Genomic DNA, 10,352 nt, shown 5'->3' on the forward strand with positions numbered 1-10,352 from the left:
GAGGAGGAGTTAGTAACGCTAAACTTTATTTTAATATTTCCGACGGAAAATTTTAAATTACATACGAAAAATCCGTCTGTAGTAATTTAATAAAATTCAGCGTTCTATCCATTTAATTACAGACAGATTTTCCATCTGTAACCATTTTCCATGAAAAAAATTAATTTTTTCGACGAAATTATCGACGGATTCTTTTTTCCGTCTGTAATTTATGCTAATTCATTTTTTTTGTTTTTCGACAAAAAATCTCTCTGAAATTCTGTCTGTATTTCTGTGGGATAAAATTCGTCGGAAATATCCGTCTGTAATAACTAATTTTCTAGTAGTGATTTTAGTCAAAAAACATCAATGCCATCAGCATACAACAAACAAATTCATACCAAACACATTCAAAACAGCAAAATTTTCAAACGTAAAAATCCACTACAAACTAAGTTCATCCTACCTAACCACCTAAAATCCACTAAAATATGCAGTTCTAACTAACTCTAATTAACCAAATTAACCAACTAACAAAACTAACGAAATGAAATTAAACTGACATAAATTGAAAGTAAACTAACCTAGACCAGAGAAAGATAAGAACAGGGGGAGGGAAAGGACGGCGGGGTTGTAGTCACAACAGTGGTGGCTGGCCAAGAGAGGCAGAAGTAGTAGCAGATGAAGAAGAAAACAGGGGGTCGTGCCCTATTTTGGTTCCTTGAAGACAATGGAGAATGGAGTGGAGATAGGCGAGATATCTAGTGATGTAGTGAGAGTGAGTGGAAGACAAAGTGATGGGGGTAGTTGTGGTGGTCGCTGGCAGAGCCGCGGTAATAGCGGTGGCAGAAGGGATAGAGAGGGAAAATGGAAGAAGAAAGGGGAGAAGGGGAAGAAGAATGGAGGTAGACAGAGGTATTAACAGTGCTGTTGGGGTCGTCGGAGGTGGTTGGTAGTGAATGATGGAGGTTGATAGTGGAACGTTGGAGAAGAGATGGATGTTGGGAAGAAGAAGAGAAAGGTGTGCGAATACACTAGGGCATTCACGTATAAGGGTTGGGATTTTCAAATTGGCACATACGCTTAAGGCATGCATACGCGCGAGGTATGGTGCGAATGGAAATTGTGCATACACACAACGCTCGCACCACACCCTTTTGGTTCTAGAAAGGGGATCGTGCATACGCATGAGCGTGAGTTTTTTTTTAACATGATGTAGTAGGCGGACGAGCTAGGGTTTGAGGAGATTGCGGCGGCAGTGCTAGCGGCGGTGGTGTGGCAGTGGGGATTCCGGGAGAGTGTCATGCTTTCACTTCTTCAATGGCTGCTCGGCGGACGCCATTGGTTATGGTTAGTGCCGCTGAATGAGCAATCGGTGCTGTAGTTTTATAAAATTGCGAAGGTAGACGAAGGCGACGAAGACAGTGGCAGAGAAATGCACATTAGGGTTCAAAAGGGAACGACGCGAGCAACACACATAGAAGAGCCGGGAAGGGGTGTGACGGGGCAATGGAAGTTCAGTGCAATGGAGGTTCGGTGCGGCGGCGGCGAAAGGTGCGACGGCGGTGCAAGGCTGAGAAGCGCCGCCGATAGAGCATTTGGAGGGGAGGGTGTGGAGGCGCAGGGAAGAATATGTGAAATGAGGAGGAGTTAGTAACGCTAAACTTTATTTTAATATTTTCGACGGAAAATTTTAAATTACATACGAAAAATCCGTCTGTAATAATTTAATAAAATGCAGCGTTCTATCCATTTAATTACAGACAGATTTTCCATCTGTAACCATTTTCCATGAAAAAAATTAATTTTTTCGACGAAATTATCGACGGATTCTTTTTTCTGTCTGTAATTTATGCTAATTCATTTTTTTGTTTTCCGACAAAAAATCTCTCTGAAATTCTGTCTGTATTTCCATGGGATAAAATCCGTCGGAAATATCCGTCTGTAATAACTAATTTTCTAGTAGTGAGTTTAGTCAAAAAACATCAATGCCATCAGCATACAACAAACAAATTCATACCAAACACATTCAAAACAGCAAAATTTTCAAACGTAAAAATCCACTACAAACTAAGTTCATCCTACCTAACCACCTAAAATCCACTAAAATATGCAATTCTAACTAACTCTAATTAACCAAATTAACCAACTAACAAAACTAACGAAATGAAATTAAACTGACATAAATTGAAAGTAAACTAACCTAGACCAGAGAAAGATAAGAACAGGGGGAGGGAAAGGACGGCGGGGTTGTAGTCACAACAGTGGTGGCTGGCCAAGAGAGGCGGAAGTAGTAGCAGATGAAGAAGAAAATAGGGGGTCGTGCCCTATTTTGGTTCCTTGAAGACAATGGAGAATGGGGTGGAGATAGGCGAGATATCTAGTGATGTAGTGAGAGTGAGTGGAAGACAAAGTGATGGGGGTAGTTGTGGTGGTCACTGGCAGAGCCGCGGTAATAGCGGTGGCAGAAGGGATAGAGAGGGAAAATAGAAGAAGAAAGGGGAGAAGGAGAAGAAGAATGGAGGTAGACAGAGGTATTAACAGTGCTGTTGGGGTCGCCGGAGGTGGTTGGTAGTGAATGATGGAGGTTGATAGTGGAACGTTGGAGAAGAGATGGATGTTGGGAAGAAGAAGAGAAAGGTGTGCGAATACACTAGGGCATTCACGTATAAGGGTTGGGATTTCCAAATTGGCACATACGCTTAAGGCATGCGTACGCGCGAGGTATGGTGCGAATGGAAATTGTGCATACACACAACGCTCGCACCACACCCTTTCGGTTCTAGAAAGGGGATCGTGCGTACGCATAAGGCATGCGTACGCATGAGCGTGGGTTTTTTTTTAACATGATGTACCGAGGGGTACCATGCGTACGCATGGTGTACACACGATACTAGCACAAAATGGCTTTCGTTCTGTTTTGGTGTCATGCGTACGCATGAGGTACGCATGATTTGGTGAACTTTTGGGGTCATGCATATGCATAAGATGTGCATATGCATGGTTGGTGCTCTGTTTTTCAAAACTTTTCCAACTTCTTACACCAAATCAAGCATTCCAAACACCCAAAATGTTACCAAAACACTACTAAACCTTATTTAAACATACTAAACTACTAATTAAACTTAACAACCCAAACTAAATGGGAATTAAACTTATTCACCAATATGTGCAAAAGAGAAAGTGGAAAGAGTTTACCATGGTGGGGTGTCTCCCACCTAGCACTTTTAGTTATAGTCCTTAAGTTGGAAATTTGGCGAGCTCCTTATCATAGAGGCTTATGCTTGAACTCATCCTTGAACTTCTACCAATGCTTGAATCTCCAATATGTTCCAGAATTCCAAATTAATCGCACCAAGTTTTGATGAAGCTCCGAACAAGCCAGGGGCTCCCAAGGTTGATCCTCATGTATTCAGGGGTCCCAAATCTTATTTCTACACCCGTCTTCTAGTTGTTCATCAAAATTCCATCCGGATGGCATGTTCTTAGAATTCTCATATAGACACCCAAACATCCTCCTAGATCCAATTTATTGAGCATTACACCAACATTTGCATTTAAGCCTTGATGATGCAACCGTAATGAACCTAAAATGGTGTTTTTAACTACTAACCATCTCTCTTTTGCTCTTAAATCCACAAAGAGCTTTAAGCTGACCATCCGTCTCAAGCAAAACCATATTCAAGCGGGATAATAAAGTTTAGGCATAAGAGTTTAACCCACTCAAATGAAAGAATGGACGGTGACCTAGGAAAAGACGTTTCCAACAGTTGTGACAAAGTAATTTCCACTCCCATCCGTCCTTTTTGAAGGACTTCCACCACTTAACAAGATTCCTCATATACAGCTTCTCCTTCACCAACTTCATCGAACTCTTCCCCATCACTCAAGTCATAACTCGGAGGTTGTGTAAAATCTACATCAACATCCATTTCAAATTAAATAGGGAAAGGTTCATCAAACTCACAAAAATCATTAGTTGGTGTGAGATCATTATCAATAATGAAATTTGTCCCTTGTTCAACTTCTTCTAATTCTTCACCGTTCACAATATGCTTTGGAGGTTGTGCATTATCCTCCTCAACATCAAATTCGAGTGCAGTGGCAGAAGGTTCCACAATTTTGGAGTTTGCTTTGCACTCAACATCTCTTAGATCTTCAACCACTTCTTCCTCTTCAATAATTTTAGCTTCCTCCACTTATTCCAACACATAAGTCCACTCCTCGTTTTCCACTTGAGATTCTAACATCTCATTCATACTACGCTCTTTGGTTGATTCTCCTCGTTCATCAACGAGAGCACCTTGATTGCATAGGCATTGTGAGGCTAAGTTACTTATGACTTCGGCTAAGGTAACCATGAATTCTTCTTGCCTCCTTCGAGCTTCACATTGCTCTTGAAGAAATGAAATGAGAGCGTCATCCATGAATGATTAAGGTAGAGAGGAGGGTTCAATGTTTGGGAGAAAGGGTTCATAATTGGAAGGTGGTCCATATTGGTGAGAATATTGGAGTGGTGTATAAGGGATTAGTGGTTCTTGGAAATATTTATGTTAGAATGGTGGTGGTTCTACGAGTATTTGTTCATAATGGTCACAAGGATGAAGCACATAAGGTCAGTAGTATAGTGGATATGGATTATAAGAAGGTGTTTGGCATGATGGGGATTTTGAATAAGGTTGAGAATAATGTTGAAGGATTGGTTCATATTGGTGTGCATTATGGGGTAGATTGTGATCACTATCGAATAGAGAAAATTGATCCGGGTACCAAGAAGTTCATTCATAAGAGCACGATTCCTCTTTTAATTGACTTCTAATCCCATAGCATGTACCATCATTGAAGTTCACATTTCTTGCAATATAGTTGTAACCAAACTCAAAGCCAAAAGGGTGACAATTCATAGTGAAAATGAAAAATAACAAGACAAAAACTATTAAAAAATAAAGAAAATAAACTCCTAAAACTAGCAAAAACTAGCAAAGAAATAAAAAACAAACTATTCAGAATATTAACATATATACAATAACCAATAACAAGCACACATTGCAAATCTCCGGCAACGGCGCCAAAAACTTGACGTGAGGGGATTAATGCTGGTCTAGAATTTCTCAATAGAATTTCGTTGCAAGCATACTCCAAACTGACAATTAACTCTCACAATCAAAGTTTAATTTGTTTGTCACAAGTGCAAACCAATAAAAATATTGAGAGTATTAGATCTCCGGTCGTCTATCAAAGGAACTACAGTGAAGTATGCGTATTATTGGTTATGAGTATACGGGGGTTTGCAGATAAATAGGAAGAAAATTAAATAACAAGAAAGTAAAACCAACAACTGAAGGAATATAAAGGCTAAAAGACATCCTGGCAAGGTTTGAGAGTCAAAGCTTCCTTTTCAAATCATTGACCACAAACATGGTAATTATCTAGAGTTAATCCTATTTAGTCATCTCCAATATTGGAAGAAAGTCAAATAGGCATAGTCAATCTTAATCCATAGGTCTTACTCGTCAATAGAAACAAGAACAACTAACAATCCTAAATCACCAATTAATATTGGACATTAATGACTCTTTCATCACTAACCACGACATGACAATTATAAAAGCAAACGCAGTTAGTCAACTTCTAATGATGAGATAAGTCAACGGGACTCAATTAATCACAATCCATAGGTCTTACTCATTAATGAAAATGAGATTAATTAAAATTCCCAAATTGTTAATCAATTCGAACATTAGTGACTTAAGGTCATCTCAAACACTCAATTCCAAGCCAAGAGTGTAAAATTCTACCCTAAAACTAAGAGAATCATTTTCACAAACATTTGGAAGGCATAAAGGTAAAGTATGGTAAAATTTCAATAATAATAAAATCTAAAGATATCAAATGCAAAATAACAATAATCAACTATTAAAGAAAGCAACAATAATCATGAAAATATAAATTGCATTAAAGAACTCAAAATTAACAATAATGTTCATAAAACTAAAAGTAGTAAAAAGGAGAGATTAACAAGAGAAATTAAGAGAATCAAGGCAATGAAACATGAAATTATAAATGAAACTACACTAGAACAAGAATTAAAACCTAAATCTAAGGGAGAAATTACTAAATCTATCCTAATTCTAGAGAGAAGAAAGAAGCTAGAAAATAACCTAAAACATGATTCTAACTACTCTAACTGCTCTCCCCCTTCATCCTTCTTTAGTTTGGCATGAAATACCCAGAAATGAGTTGGATTTGGGCTTGAGAAAGTCCAGAAATTGCCAGCCATGTGTTGTCTTAAGTGAATCACGTGCCGTCAATCATGCGTATGCATGATGCATACGAACGCGCAACATGGCAAATTCCCATGCTTACGTGCAAGGCATGCATACGCATGACCATGAAGTGATCCAAACGTTTTTTCTTCATGAATTCTCCACTTTTGCATGTTTTTCCTTCACTTCTTCAATTCATCCTTACCTTGTAAGTTTGAAATCACTCAACAAACACATCAAAGTATCGAATAGAATTAAAGTGAATTAAATTTAGCAATTTAAGAGCCTAAAAAGCATGTTTTTACTCTTAAGCACAATTTATGAAGAAATCACGAAATTATGCTATTTTAGTGAATACGTGCAAGATAGGTTGATAAAATCCACTCATTTCAATAAAAAATAAACCATAAAATTGTGATTTATCGCTGTCCAACATAATTAAACTAGACCCAACTACAATTGAGCAATAAGTCTTATAGTAAACCAAAATAAAACATGTGATCCATTTAGTACAATAAGACATTTCAAGATGAGTTGTTCATCACTAGCAGATTCATTAATCCTTCTTTGGTTGATTTATGCTTGGAATTAGAATGAACTTAAACATCTTTGAGGAAGTTCGATTACCAACTACTGCTATTATTGTTACCACCGATATGGCATCAAGTCATCAACATTGATATTTGGTTGTCCCTGTGATGGCTTAGATGTTAAGTAAGTGCTGCATTTGTTTGAGCTTGGGTATTGGTGACATTCCTTTGGATCTGACTTGCTGGTGCTGGGGTCCTTAAGATCCTTTGCATGGGCCTAAACCTTGTGGCACCAATTTTGTGTTGAGTAGTATTTGCTTATGTAACCTTTGGGAGGGAGGCATTTAGGGCTTTAGATTGAATCATAGTGGGCTACAAAATGACTACAAAATAGAAACATATCAACAAAACCTGTAAACTAGAGGCTTTAAATGACTACAAAATTAACCGCATTGTATTAACTTACCCCTACTTGTAATGCAAATTGTAAGACATTAATTTTCTCAGCCTCACCAATGGACCTCTTTGGCATCTTTATTTTTTTTTCTTGGACTTGGTCTATATGAACTCAAAATTAGTATCCACTAATAATAACATTAGTGATTAAAATTGTCTAAAACTAAGACTTTAGTTAAGTGACTATATGTGTTGCCTCTTAATATGTTGTACTGGGATACGAATTTTAGTAATGGCCACGTAGTAAATAGAACCATGTGTGTGTATGTGAGTGGGATGTGTGTGAGTGTGGCTTCAAATTAGGGACTGTCCAATCTATCCAAACAAAAAAAAAAGTCTAAATATAGGTTCTAATACGATAGAACTAGTTATTAAAATCGAACCGGTAATTGATCCGATGAAGTTACTGGGTCACTGAATTAGTGGTTTAATCGATGGGTCAATGGTCGAACAGTTTGACCTGGTAATAATTAAATAAATATATAAAACTATAATACAATGTTTATTGAAAAATAAAAATTAGTGTTTAATATTTTATATTATTTAAATTTATAAATTATATATAAATTTCATTAGCTCGTTGATTTAATGTGATATATATAATTTATATAAATTATTAGCCTTTAATTTAATAGGTCTAATCTAAAAAAAATTAAAAAAAAAGTTACATATAGATAAAATTAAAAGTAAAAATATTTTGTTGATAAAAAATAAGAAACAATCAAAATTTTAAAAGAGAAATAAACATATATAAGTTGAATTACATAAGTAAACATGTGAGGTTAAAATTATTCTAATAAAATATGAACTAATGTAAGGTTGCAAGGTTGGAGCATTACTCATGTGAACTTGGTTATTATATATTCTATTATTAGCATACAATAGAGTAAGAGTGTGCCTGAGTTCGAATCCCATGTGAAGCATTCTTGTGAATTAATTCACAAGTTCTTCTACTGTGATTCAGCATCCCCGCTGGTGTACCGTGGAGGCGCAGGTCAGCGGCCCGAACTACACCGGTTCGTGTCGAACTGTCTGGTTTTTAACGGATTTGACCACCGTTGATCGGGTTAATTACTGAAGCGGTCTAATAATAAAATAGAACCGAATAGATCATTGATTTACTGGATTTTTTAGTCAAATCGACCGGTTCGGTTCGATTCTGATTACTATGCCACAGAATCCTCCAGGGATGCATTATTGATTTCCAACAAGGTTGTTGGTCAAACCAAAGCCTTCACCCTAAATACCATAATTTTGTCTAAATATTAATTTACTACAATTAAACTCCTATCCTTTTAAGTTGAGTACAAATAATTTCGGGACTAATTTAAATTATGACACATAACTATCTAGGTTTTTTTATTAAAATAAATAAACAAAAATATTTAATTTCAAAAATACGTGTGGAAATAAAGTAGGACAAAAATACGCATGGCCATTTCAAAGCCAGCACACACAAAATGGAAGAACCTGGCAGAGCAGTGGAGTGTGGCGCGGGGAAAACGAGGATTGATGCCAACTCAAGCCTGGCGACCACGAGTTAGCGCACCTTGGGCATGGCGACCACGAATTGGAGCAATTCACGCGAGGCACCCTCTTCCTTGATCTGTGGCCGAGTTACTTAAATCCTGTTTTTGGGCTTCTGGCAATGAGTCGTTTCACGTTTTTTCCTTTCTTCTCTTTAAAATATCTTTTATGTCTTCTAGAAAAGGTACATTGATACATCTAGAAGGGGAAATATGGTTAGGAAGGACACACGGTTAAGGGAAGGAAGCTCTGGATTTAACTAACTCAGAAATGGATCTGACAGAACGGGAAAGATATCAGCAGCTGGAGGGAGCCGAGAAGAAGATTATGCCTTGTGAGTCTATTCTTCTCTCTAGTCTGTTCTTTATTCTCCTATTCTTTCTTCTCCCCTATTATTGACATAAAAATATAAGGTGAATTTTATGGTGTAAAAGGAGAGACTCTTATATATGTTGTAAACAGTAGAAATTATTAAATGTCTAGAGAAAAAAAATGTAAAAATAATGTCTGTCATTGTCTGAATAAGTTACAGAATTCTTTTACTTCTTTATTCCTTGATGCACGTGAAGAAATTTAGTTGTTAAATGTGGTAAATATTTATTTAATTAGTGATTATGAATATGATGTTGGGTCTTTATTTAGAGACACTTTTTTGTATTTGTAAAATTCTATTCGTGTTGGGTCAGACTATCTTTATGAATGGAAATTGAAAATACATTGACCCAAAATTTTTAGATTAGTGACTTGTAGGAAAGGGTCATTAACTTTTTACATGATTAAAGTATGTACTAAGTATGGTGTACCAATTGTAATTTTTTTTTAAATAATAGTTATAATAAACAATATAAAATTTATGATATACGTAAATAAAATTTTTAGGTAATATGTGTGATTTGAATACTAATTTAAATTTAAATTTATCTACTTCAAAATATTAAACAGTATTTTATACTATATTTTAATTTTTAAGTTGATAGGTGAATAATTAATTGTTTTTGGTTCATTATGTGCTAATTTTTAATTGTAAAATAATAAATTTAATTATTTTATATAACAAGTATTTAATAATCTAATCCATGAAGACTAATATATATATACCGAAATCACTAATGTGAAGATTACTATATGAACCGAATATTAATTGCTTCTGGTTCTCAGTTGGACCAATCTAATCGATCCGTCCAATCCGATTTTTAGAACTATGAGAATTATTGAGGAAAATAATGAAGGTAATGGTAGCACTAACTCATGTTCATGTATTGGAAGTGTCAAAGACAAGCACCTACTTGCTGCAATTCATTGCATATATTTATTGGGCTGGACTATATTACTACTTCTTCTATCAATAAGCCTAGTTTCATTTACTCTCAAAAAAATCTACCAATAATTCTAAAAAGTCCAAAAAGCTCAAGTCTAGTTAACTTTCACCATCATTAATAATACTAATCATAATTACCTATCAAGATTACGCAACATTTCACGTGAGGGGTCACCATCAAAAGCTGCTAAATTTCTAAACCCAACCAGAAATTGTCTCTTGGGAAAACACTTGTCGCGCTGACAGTGTAACAACACCACTCCACACATGTAGAAT

The 10,352-nt window shown here is 36.1% G+C and overlaps 1 long non-coding RNA gene across 1 annotated transcript; it reads right to left on the reverse strand.

Moving 5' to 3' along the window:
* Window positions 1-6,638: 6,638 nt before the first annotated feature.
* LOC140182819 (uncharacterized) lies at window positions 6,639-9,173 on the reverse strand. The gene is made up of 2 exons (XR_011878963.1): window positions 8,702-9,173; window positions 6,639-7,158 (listed from the first exon to the last, which is right to left on the reverse strand). It is a non-coding gene; the product is annotated as an uncharacterized lncRNA (long non-coding RNA).
* Between the last annotated feature and the right edge of the window lie 1,179 nt (window positions 9,174-10,352).

The sequence above is a fragment of the Arachis hypogaea genome, chromosome 20 (assembly GCF_003086295.3).
Source record: "Arachis hypogaea cultivar Tifrunner chromosome 20, arahy.Tifrunner.gnm2.J5K5, whole genome shotgun sequence".
Classification (NCBI taxonomy): Eukaryota; Viridiplantae; Streptophyta; class Magnoliopsida; order Fabales; family Fabaceae; genus Arachis; species Arachis hypogaea.